This window comes from Punica granatum, chromosome 4 (genome assembly GCF_007655135.1).
Source record: "Punica granatum isolate Tunisia-2019 chromosome 4, ASM765513v2, whole genome shotgun sequence".
Lineage (NCBI taxonomy): Eukaryota > Viridiplantae > Streptophyta > Magnoliopsida > Myrtales > Lythraceae > Punica > Punica granatum.
Genome location: NC_045130.1, coordinates 15,478,916 through 15,489,814, shown reverse-complemented (window position 1 = coordinate 15,489,814; position 10,899 = coordinate 15,478,916).

Genomic DNA, 10,899 nt, shown 5'->3' with positions numbered 1-10,899 from the left:
AATAAGTGATTGTCAAAATAACTACTATATAATCTACCTAAAAAAAATAACTACTATACGTGGTGTTATTGTGGAAAACCAAAAACCATGTGATAGACGGCCCCCCTCCCCTCTTCTTCCCGTTAATATTCGAAGTTGACACTTTCATTTCGATTTATATTTTGTATAGATTATGATAGTAGATTGTTTTTCGTACATTGTATGCATCTCCGGGTATTTGATTCATGGGAATTATGCCCCATGTCACCGTGACACGGAGTCTCCCCACCATTGGATATATAGTGAATTGTGAGACTCGCGCACGTCCAATACAGGAAAAACCATGTTAACATGACGCAGAATCATGCTAGAGGAGTCTTGATTCATTTCACGTGATAATGACATCGTGCAACTTTTTTTAAGCTACGGATTCCATTATGTAGAAAGAAGACAATGAAATTAAAGGTCGGTCATTGGTCCCTTAATTATCATCCAATGGATGCATTTTGATTTTAGAGGCATACTTTATACTATTTAAAAGGCTTAACGTGCAATGCGGATAAGGCTAAATTTTCTTTATATACAGCAATCATTCTCTATTAGTTATGGAACTCACGCAACGGTGTCTTACATGCAGGGAAACGAGGAGATCTCCACCAAACCATCAGGAGAATCAAAAGCTGTTACAGGGAGCACATCAAAAGAGGACAAAACGCAGGAAACCGAGAAGGAAACCCATCCACACTGCCCATGCAACTCGATCCAACGCAAGAACCCACAGGGCCTGAATGGAGCATCATCAACAAGGATGCGTCATGGAGTAATAACACCTCATGCCTTTCAGAAATTCTACAACATCCGCAGAGTCCTCCAACACTTTCATGGTTCAAGATCTCCCACGAGGACACACCACTTCAAGCAGAGGCTCAAGTAGCACTCTTTGCACTCTCAGTAACTGCAGAAAGTGGATTCACAAAGATCTGGTTACGTTGTGATGCCCTGATGTTAGTAGATGTCATTTTGCACCCACAAAAGTCAGCGTGGGAGATTATGAGCATAATTACGGATATTATCTCTACTCTTAGTTGCTTTACGGATTGGATATGCTCTTGGATTCCCAGATCGGATAATGCCCTGACTCATGACCTAGGCCAATTCGGGTCAGCGTCAAATTTTAACTCACTTTGTATCTTCCAGGGATTCCCAAATCTGGGTAATTTTGTAACTGTGACTTCATATTAACCATTAATTATGTGAATTATTTAGCAAAAAAAAAGACTTAACGTGCATTTGATAACTATTTAATCAAATAAGTGCTTAAAAATTAGTTACGATTTAGTTACGCTGGAAAATGAATGGGAGAAAAATGAAAAAAATTGAAAGATTTTGGTCCAATATATTTAATCATTGAATAAAAAATCACTAAGGCTGCGTTTGAAAAGTTAGGCTGATTTTAGAATCATGATTTTGATTTTAACTCAACACACTACACAACAAAAATACACGTTTTCTAAGTCAAATTTATAATACCATCTCATTTGTCTTTTTCCACAATCAAAATCAAAATCATGATTTTAAAATCACACTAACAAATCAAACGCAACCTAAATGATTAAGTCAATTCTTACTACTTACTCATTAAGTGGATTTTGACTCAATGATTAACTAAATTAGACCAAAATCTTTCTTCTTTTACACTTCCTCCCATTCATTTTATAATGTAACTAATTTTCGGCACTTATTTCATTAAGTAGTTATCAAACACATGCTTAGACTAAATCTCCCTAATGATATTTTTTTTAGGTTGAATGCAATGACCTTTTTTGAAACTTGGAGAAAAATGACACTTCACCTTATTTTTTAAAAGGATTAATCATGTAAAAATGCACGACATTTACTCAAATTCTCAATTCTAGCACGACCTTTCGGAAATAGCACAGAAAAGCACAACATTTCGCTTCAGTCTCGAATCTAGCACTCCGTTAATTCTAACAATATGGCTGACCAAACATCAGTGGTGCCGCGTGTCGCCTATTATTCGATGAGTGTATCCCGCATTTTTTATTTAATAAAAATAATGCAAAATTTTTTTTTTGAAAAAGGAAAGATCGGGCAAAAGCATGGGGAGGAGGGGGCTGATGGTGGTGGCCTCCATTGCAGTCACCACCATTTTCGTCAAGGTCAGCAAAGGTCTCTTTCTATTCCGACAGTGATGGTCCCAATTGCGGCTGCCAAACCCCGAATCGGGGTGGCCGGAGACCTATGTGATGGACGCCGACCCCGACTCGGGGGGTGGTGGCTGCAATCGAGACCACTACCGCCGACCCCTCCTCCCTTTTGTCTTCAACCAACCTTTCCCCTCCTTTTAAAAAAAATTCAAAATTATTTTTATTAAATAAAAAAATGTGAGGTCTACTCATCGAATAATATGGCAATTCAGGGCACCGTTAATGTCTAGTCAGCCAATACCGTTAGAATTGACGGAATATTTAACGACGTGTTAGATTTGAAATTAAAATAAAATGCTGTGTCTTTTTGTGCTATTTTTAAAAAGTCGTACTAGAATTGAGAATTTGAGCAAATGTCATGTTTTTTTACGTGATTAACCATTTTAAAAAAATATAGACATTTTACTTCAATTGATAGCTTTGATCAAACCTTTATTTTTTAGAAGAATATCAATTCGAGCTATGATGTTTAAGGATTTTCTTCTTAATGCCATAATATTTTTTTTGTTTTTTTTACTGAATAAGGCCATCACATTACACGAAATTTTCATATCATACCCTTAAACACTAATTTTCATTAATTTGAGAAATATAATAAAAGTAAATGAAACGAATTTGAAAGCTTCGAAAAGAGAAAAGAAATAAAGAAAGGAAAGGGCGGTTGTGGCCGCTGCAAGCCACCGGTTACCCCGCCCGAAGTGACGTCATTAGACAACGCCAAAGACCTCGTTTAAGACCATGGTGGCTGAACAGTGTAACGAAATGTGCTGATAACTGTACCACCATTTGAACCGCATAAGAACATCAAATGGATATGGTGTGAATATTGTATTAAACTTTGGAAACTACCTCGGTGTAGTCTGAATAAGATTTTATTGAAAAAAACTGCAGATAAAAACTATGTTACAATTATTATATATGCACATAATTTTGACCGATTGTCGATGGACCATTCCTAAGGGGGAGAAGCACAATAAAAGTCCTATAACTTCAATCCTACAAGCTTCATTTTGTAAAAATCAGTCATATGAATTTGCTCCGTGGCATACTTTTAATCCTATTCGTTATAGACCGTCATGAAACAGCCAATACGAAACTGACGCTGTTAATTTTATCCACGTGGGAACTTATTATTATCTTAAAATTAAAAATATCTTAAAATTTTAAAGGAAAAAATTATAAAAAAGAAAATAACAAAATAAATAACAAAATAAAAGAAATTGAAAAAAGAACCATATCCAGAGGGCTCCTTCCATTGGCTACCCCTCCCACTCGACGACCTCGCCAGAGGCTATTCGAGGTCGCCAGGAAAGAAAGGTGATTGGAAGGGGAGCTCCATAATCTAGTCACCCTCACCTGGCTAACGCTCAACCCCTCGAGGTTAGGGTTTCTTTTTAATTTTATTTTGTTTTTTATTCATTTGTTTTCAATTTTTGAATTTTTGAATATTTAAAATTTTAAGACAATAACAAGTAGTCACATGGACAAAATTAAAGCCACGAAGTCCACATGAGCAGCTCCATGATGGCCAGTAATGGATAGGAGCAAAAGTAAGCTAAATATTAAATTTAAAGGGCTGATTTTGTAAAATAAAACTTATAACGTTAAAGTTCAAAAACTTATAAGACTTTTATTGTACTTCTCCCATTCCTAAGCTCACTTGATTTCTTGGCCCATTAACTATTAAGAAAAAAATTTATTAACCCATTAATAAAAGTCAATAAAAAATAAAGGGTTAATTACCTAAACACACAAACTTTTCACATTTTGTCAATTCTAGTACGAACTTTTTTTTCTTGACTTGAAAATACACAAACTATCAATTTAATATCAATATTAACATGCGTTAACTTTTTCGTTAATTAGACTAGTTAGTTGATGACCTTATTAGTCGCTGGCAACTCTACAAGTGCAATGGTGCCTTCAGCGAGGCCCTTGTTGACCAAATTTGAAAAAAAAAAAAAGCAAATTCAAGAATGGAAGAAAGAGGGGTCGGGGGCGGGTGCCTCATAGACAGCCACCACCCCACAATTGGGGCCGACAGCAACATATACCATCACAGGCAACCTCGATTGAGGAGTGGTGACAGCCGTTGAGGCCTCACCAATAAAAAAAGATGATGTCGTACTAACATTGATATTAATTTGATAGTTTATGTATATTTAGGTCAAGAGAAAAAAGTTCGTGCTAAAAATGAAAAAATGTTAAAAGTTTATACTTTTTAAAAATAAATGTATGACATTAAAAAGAATAACCCAAAATATGATGTTTTGGTCAAAGCGTTCAATAGAATTAGGTGCCTATTTTTCCAATAAATGGACCATAGTCATTTTTTGTATATTTTAAGAGAGGGGTTATTGCGTTTTGCTACATTTTTTAATTAAAAATACGATTTTTAATATAATTTAATAAATATAATTTACGATAATTGATCATTTTTCTGAGTAACTAGATTCAACTACATCAGAACCATATCTTTTTTCAAATAGTAACTCTTTGTTGTCCTTCTACCATGAGCAACAAATTGCTAATCAAACTTGTTCATTCTTAAACTGATCATAGCATTTGAAAGAATATTCCAACATATTATGCTAGTAATTTTTGGAAATATGCTCATGACGAGTCATATTAAAATGGCATTCTAACGTCGTAAATTACATGCGTTCGTTTCACATGTTTGTGCAAACATAATGTAAGTTACATATTGTTTGTATAAGAATGTAACATGATTTTAAAACTCTTACAAAATGAAAACTAAAGCAAAAACTTAATCTCCAATATTTATATTCATGATTTGGCCTCTCGAATTATATCTTATCTTAGCGAACTTCTGTTCTGGGTGCTGAGTTCCAACGTTTTGATTTCCCATGTATCACATTTTATGTGATGAATTACAACCTTTTGTGTATTGGTACCGTACGAGGCCTTTTTCGGTTTCCATGTGAAATTGTAAGACGTTATTTCACCGGGAAAAAATGTTCATAAAATGCGACAATATATATGTTATACTGCATATAGAGAAATATATATTGAACAGTGCTATTTCCTTCAAATTCAGAGGCTTCGAATGTTTTTATGAGGCAAAGTTGTAGTTAGAGAAAAGACAGAAGTCATTTTACAAATAACACTCATTCGGCAGGACTTTGGAGGCACAATTTCTGAAGATGTATAATTTTCCATACTGCTAAAGCCTTAAAAAAATCTATAGTGCGATGACGCATACTCTCGCTAGTAACTAATAGTGTGTTTGGTTTAAAAGTTGAATAAAGTTGAATTTTGATTTTAATTAGATTGTAATGATTGTGTTGTTGAATTATGAGAAAAAATGTGAAAAAGTAATTAATAGTTGAGAGAATTCAGTATTAATTGAATTGAGTATAATTGAGTTATATGTGGATTTATGTATGGGGCCCACCTTTTTTACTTTAAATAGTTAATTTTTATTGTGTAGTGATTAGAGTTAAAATATGAAAATTCGATTGCGAAACCAAACGGATCAAGAGATTTCAAGTTTAATATCTAATGGGATTATCGGTGCTCCTTTATTAATTATTAGAACTTTTATTTCGTTGCACTAAATTCACGGACCATTTGTGTAACCGAGAATAAAAAAGGCATAGTAATTACCAATTTTTGTAACAGTAATTACAAGAGTAGATAGTATAGATTGATGAATTAATATTTGGGTGAAGGATGCAAATCAAATCAATAAGGAAAAAATTGTGACGCGTCTTGATCGCATCTAATGTTTGGGGTGTTGAATCTGCTTTAAATGGAAAGCCAAGTCGATACGTAGACCCCTCCCATCCCATTCATACTCATCGAGAGCAAGAAAGCAGGAGAGAATACAAGTTAGTTGGTGACCTAATTTACTCGGTCCGTATGTCGCAGAGAGGGCAAGGGACCAAGGAATTAGTTGGACGGAGTCTAGACACTCCCGGTAATTAAAAAGAAACGGCGCAGACAAAAAAAAATCATCTTTTCAAAAAAATTATATTGCATAATTACACCAAATGATTATAGCATGAATATGATTTTATATTACATAACTTGAAAAACCGTCTGGGTACGATGGGATACTATTATGGTGTGTATTGCAACCTTTGTATTTCTACACTTGAGGCCATTTCTTAGTTCGTTGTTCATGTTCATTCCCGATTCCACCTGCTTTCCTAACCCATATAATAAGAACTAATAAAACTAAAGATATTTTTATAGAAATTTTTAAAAATTTTCATGCAACTTTCCCTCTCTCATTTTCTTTTCCATTCGTTTCCCTCAATCTAAATGGAGGGTAAATGATAATTACAGTATTAACTCTATAACATTTATCTTGTCAAATCGCCAATGACACAGTCTTCATCGCCATGTCGCCCCCGCCCTCGAACTCCCTTCCTATTATATTTAAGTCGTTAGCTCAAAGAACGGTTACGGTATTGGGGAACAGTACGGTATTTATATGGTTGGATCGCCAACAACAGGCTTCGTCCCTCGATCGCCTCTACCCTCGGACTCCCTTCCCATTGAAGTCCGACCATGTTGACAACCGATTACAGGGCCGGCCGCATTGATTAGGTGCTCGCGACATTTTATTTCTATGGGATCAATATCTGGTAAATCTGTAGATATCTATTCGTTTCCAACGGGTTCACCTGCACAGTACGATATAAAATGGTTCACGAGATACTCAACTCAGCCTCGACGTTAATGGCGTTTCGAAACTCCACCGGTTACTATCCCGACCGCCAAAAGCAAGCCAAACCATATGGAATCTTGAACATTCACAAGTTATACATATGGGTCCCTATGGGATTCAATTCACGCAATTTATGAGGGGTTGGGGAAAGGAACAAAACGACAACCAAATCTATACGTACACACACACATATATATATATATACATGTTGCATCTTCAGGAGTCTTCTCAGTCTCACTGCGAAATCGACTAAATATTAAATGAATATTACTTTTATTTTAAATAAATAAAAATTAATTAAAATATTTATAAATAAGAATCTCCGAATTCATTATGAAATCAATTTTTCACTTTCATATATCAAAATTTAATAAAGCGTTGCACATTTGAGTGGATACTAATCTAATATTTGCTCACGCCTTCTGTCTGGGGGGTTGGGAAAGAGCAAGGACGGGCAGGCAAGGCAACAGTTGAGGGGCGACTGACGAGGAAGAGGAGTCCCATCCCCAACGTGACTTTGACTGACGTTTGACCATTGACCGGTCAACCCTGATCCCTCTTTCTCTCCCCCCCCCCCCCCCCCCCCCCCCCCCCCCCTCTCTCTCTCTCCGTGGCATCCTTCTCTGGAAAGGAGATAGTATTATCTGGAAAAAGCAAGATGTACTTTTTTTGATGGAGCGCCAGACGGAACCCCACCAAAAACAAATAATAATAATAATAATAATAAAGGGGTTGTCCTTGGTAAAGATAAGAAAATATTTACAGAGTACATGGCCATGGACACCTCAAATAATTGCTCTCTCTTTACTCTGGGCACTTGCTCTTTACGATTATCGCCATTGTCTATTTTAAAAGACCAATCTTGCCGGAATATGGTCGATCTTATAGTTTATTCGGTCCCCCGACACCCGTTCTATATATAATCACATTTTTCCTCGACTAGTATTTTCTCATTTGTTAACATCAACTGTTAAATATTAAACTTCGATATGCGTATCATTGCTATATTCGGTCCCACACCTCGTCAGCCCTTCTTCTCCAAAATCTATATTTATATGCCTTGTTATGCACGGAATGGCTCTTCGTGGAAGAACCGAAGTTAGTTTCCTCCTCCTAGATCATGTTTGATCCATTGGAATGAAACAAATTTCAATGAAATAGATTTTATAATGTGAAATATAATTCTATTAAAAGATCGTTATTTTTTAGTTGAACTTGAAAAGGTGAATGAATATAATTAAAAAGAATAATTTATTTATTAAGATTTCAATTTATACATATATATATATATATATGAAATTAAGAGTAAAAATATCATATTTGAGTAAAAGTTAGTTGAAATGATGAATCATTACTTATGTCTTTTTGAGGAAATATCATTCTATCAAGTTTGAGAAGAAAGATCATCATAATGAAACGTTATTTCCAACTCATAAAAGAGACCATGGGTAAATGAGAAGTAAACTGTGAAATGTTATAGTGCAAATTTGTATTATAAGTCATAATCTTTCATAATCCACCTCTTTTTCTAACCTGCGATTCAAACAAGCTAAATAGAAAGAAATGGTTGTAAGATGAAACATTTATCACATCTCATTTCTTTCAATTTTATTGTACCAAATGTAAACCTAGCTCGGTGAACTCATGAAAAGACATAACGCTCCCATTCAATGGATCTCGGCTTCTCGTCGTGGATAGAAAATGGTCCAAAACAACGCGATTTGGTCCTGAAAGGATAAAATTTTCTAGTGGGACCTCATGGGACTATTCAATACTTTAAAATGATCTTTTAAATCAGTAACAAAAGGGTTAAAAATAGTTTAAAAAATCACAAACTTTTCACATTTTAACAATTTTAGCACGAATTTTTTCCTTAATCTAAAAATACACAAACATTCGATTTGATGACAATTCTAGCACGATATTAAATTTTATGTTAATTTGGACAGAATCGAGGTCATAGAGGGCATCAACGACCCCGATTGGCAACTCTAATCGTGAGGTGGTGGCCGGAATTGAGGCTCTTACTCCCCGGAATCGGAAGAATCCTCAAATTTGGGATTCTCCCGATTCTGACGGGTGGAGCCACGACCCTAGCCATCACCTCGATTGGGATCGTCGACATCCTCTACGGTCTCGATTTCGTTCAAATTAACGAAAAATTTGACGCCGTACTAAAATTATTATCAAATAAAAAATTTATGCATTTTTATGTTAAAAAAATTCATAAAACGTAAAAAGTTTGAATTTTTTTTATTAATTCATAACGAAATATCTGCTCAGAGTCGTTTTGACCCGACAGAAATTTCTTATTTTTATTAAATTATATTAAATTTATATTATTATTTCGATTCATGGGAAGGACCAAATTCCATCGGTCTCCGTCCGTCTGCCCCGATGCACGGCTCCATCCTAACCACTGCATGCCAAACAACAGACGGATTGGGAATTTGGGAGGGATGCAGTGCTCTGCTCTCCGTCTCCTCCTTCACCCGCACCACTCCCCAGCCGTCCGATCAAATCCTCCCGCCGTCGCTTGGACTCTTCCCCAGAGGGGGAAGAGCCTGTGGACCCTGCAAATGGTACTCTAAAAGGCAAATCATTAACTGCACAATTACTGTGTACTGTCAGCAAAAATATTAAATGGAACCTGCCCGCAGTTTAATTTTACGCATTTATTAATTAATTATATTCATTTAATTTTTATCATCTTTCTTTTATCTGAAAAGTCTTGAAAATAAAATATGATTATAAGATTTTTTTCATTAAAAAAAGCACGTCGAAAATGTAAACCGTAGCTACTAATAAAAAGTACGAGTAATTTCATAATGACTTAAATTTAAATTTTTTTAATTACTCGATGAAAACGTACGTAATTTTATTATATTTATACTTTTTCGATTGATTGTACGGTTTTAATTTTTTATTAGGTGAAAACTCTTTACCTCTTTGTCATTTCCTATTTGCTTTTCTTTCTTCCTCTGATCCTTTCTGTCATTTCTGCTAAGCAAAATTGCTAAACAGGTGCCGAGGGCGTGACCCCTCCTTTTATAACTATTATATAATTATATATATATATTAAGAATGATTTTTTATTGTTAATATTACACCAGAATAAAAGTTAAAATTAGAAGTCTAGATAATTTAGTACGATGGAGAAAGCATTTCGTTTCGTGACCTTTTGTATGAACACAAAAAAGATGAGATATAAGTGACACGATACCGTGTTATTACCTCGCCTCCGGAAATTGAAAGGATATGCATTCATCGAAGACTATAAGACTAACTTATAATAAATAACCACATTAAATGATACTGCAATTCACGAATCAAAATATCTTCCAAGATATATGAGTAATATTTTGATGTGAGTTTAATTGCTCCGATGTGTGCTTTGCTGAAGGCAATGGGGTCGCATACAAATATAAATTGAGGGTGGGAGCCATTCTTCCCAATTATGAGAGGAATTTTGTCCATTATAGATTGGGATCTTATTAGTATTTTCGATTATAGAGATGGGAGTAATGTTTCTTCGTTGAATTGACTGCTCTGCGATACATATGGTTGAAAAGAAACTTTAACCGTTTCTACAAGTATTTCAAAGTGATTTGACAAATATGCGTGATGATGTTAGTCATGAGTTTTTTTCCTTGAATAAAAAGGCTAAATTGAGTTATTAATTCTCTACGATTGCCCCCAATTAAAAAAATCTAATTATCACGGAATGTTCTTTTCGTCATAATTTACTGAGACTTTAGTTCAACTTGATCAATGCAATCTTAAATTAAGTTTAATGCCTATTGGAGCAAGCATTATGGGTCGGCCACCGCTATCCTATAATATACCTACATAGTGGCAAGCTTTACTTTCTTAATGAAGTTCGAACTCATGATGTTCAAGTGGAGTACTTAAAACTTAATCACTAGACCACTGTATTGGTGGTACGTTAGTCATGAGTTACTTCATTTAGAAAACATAATCCAAGCTGTGGAATCT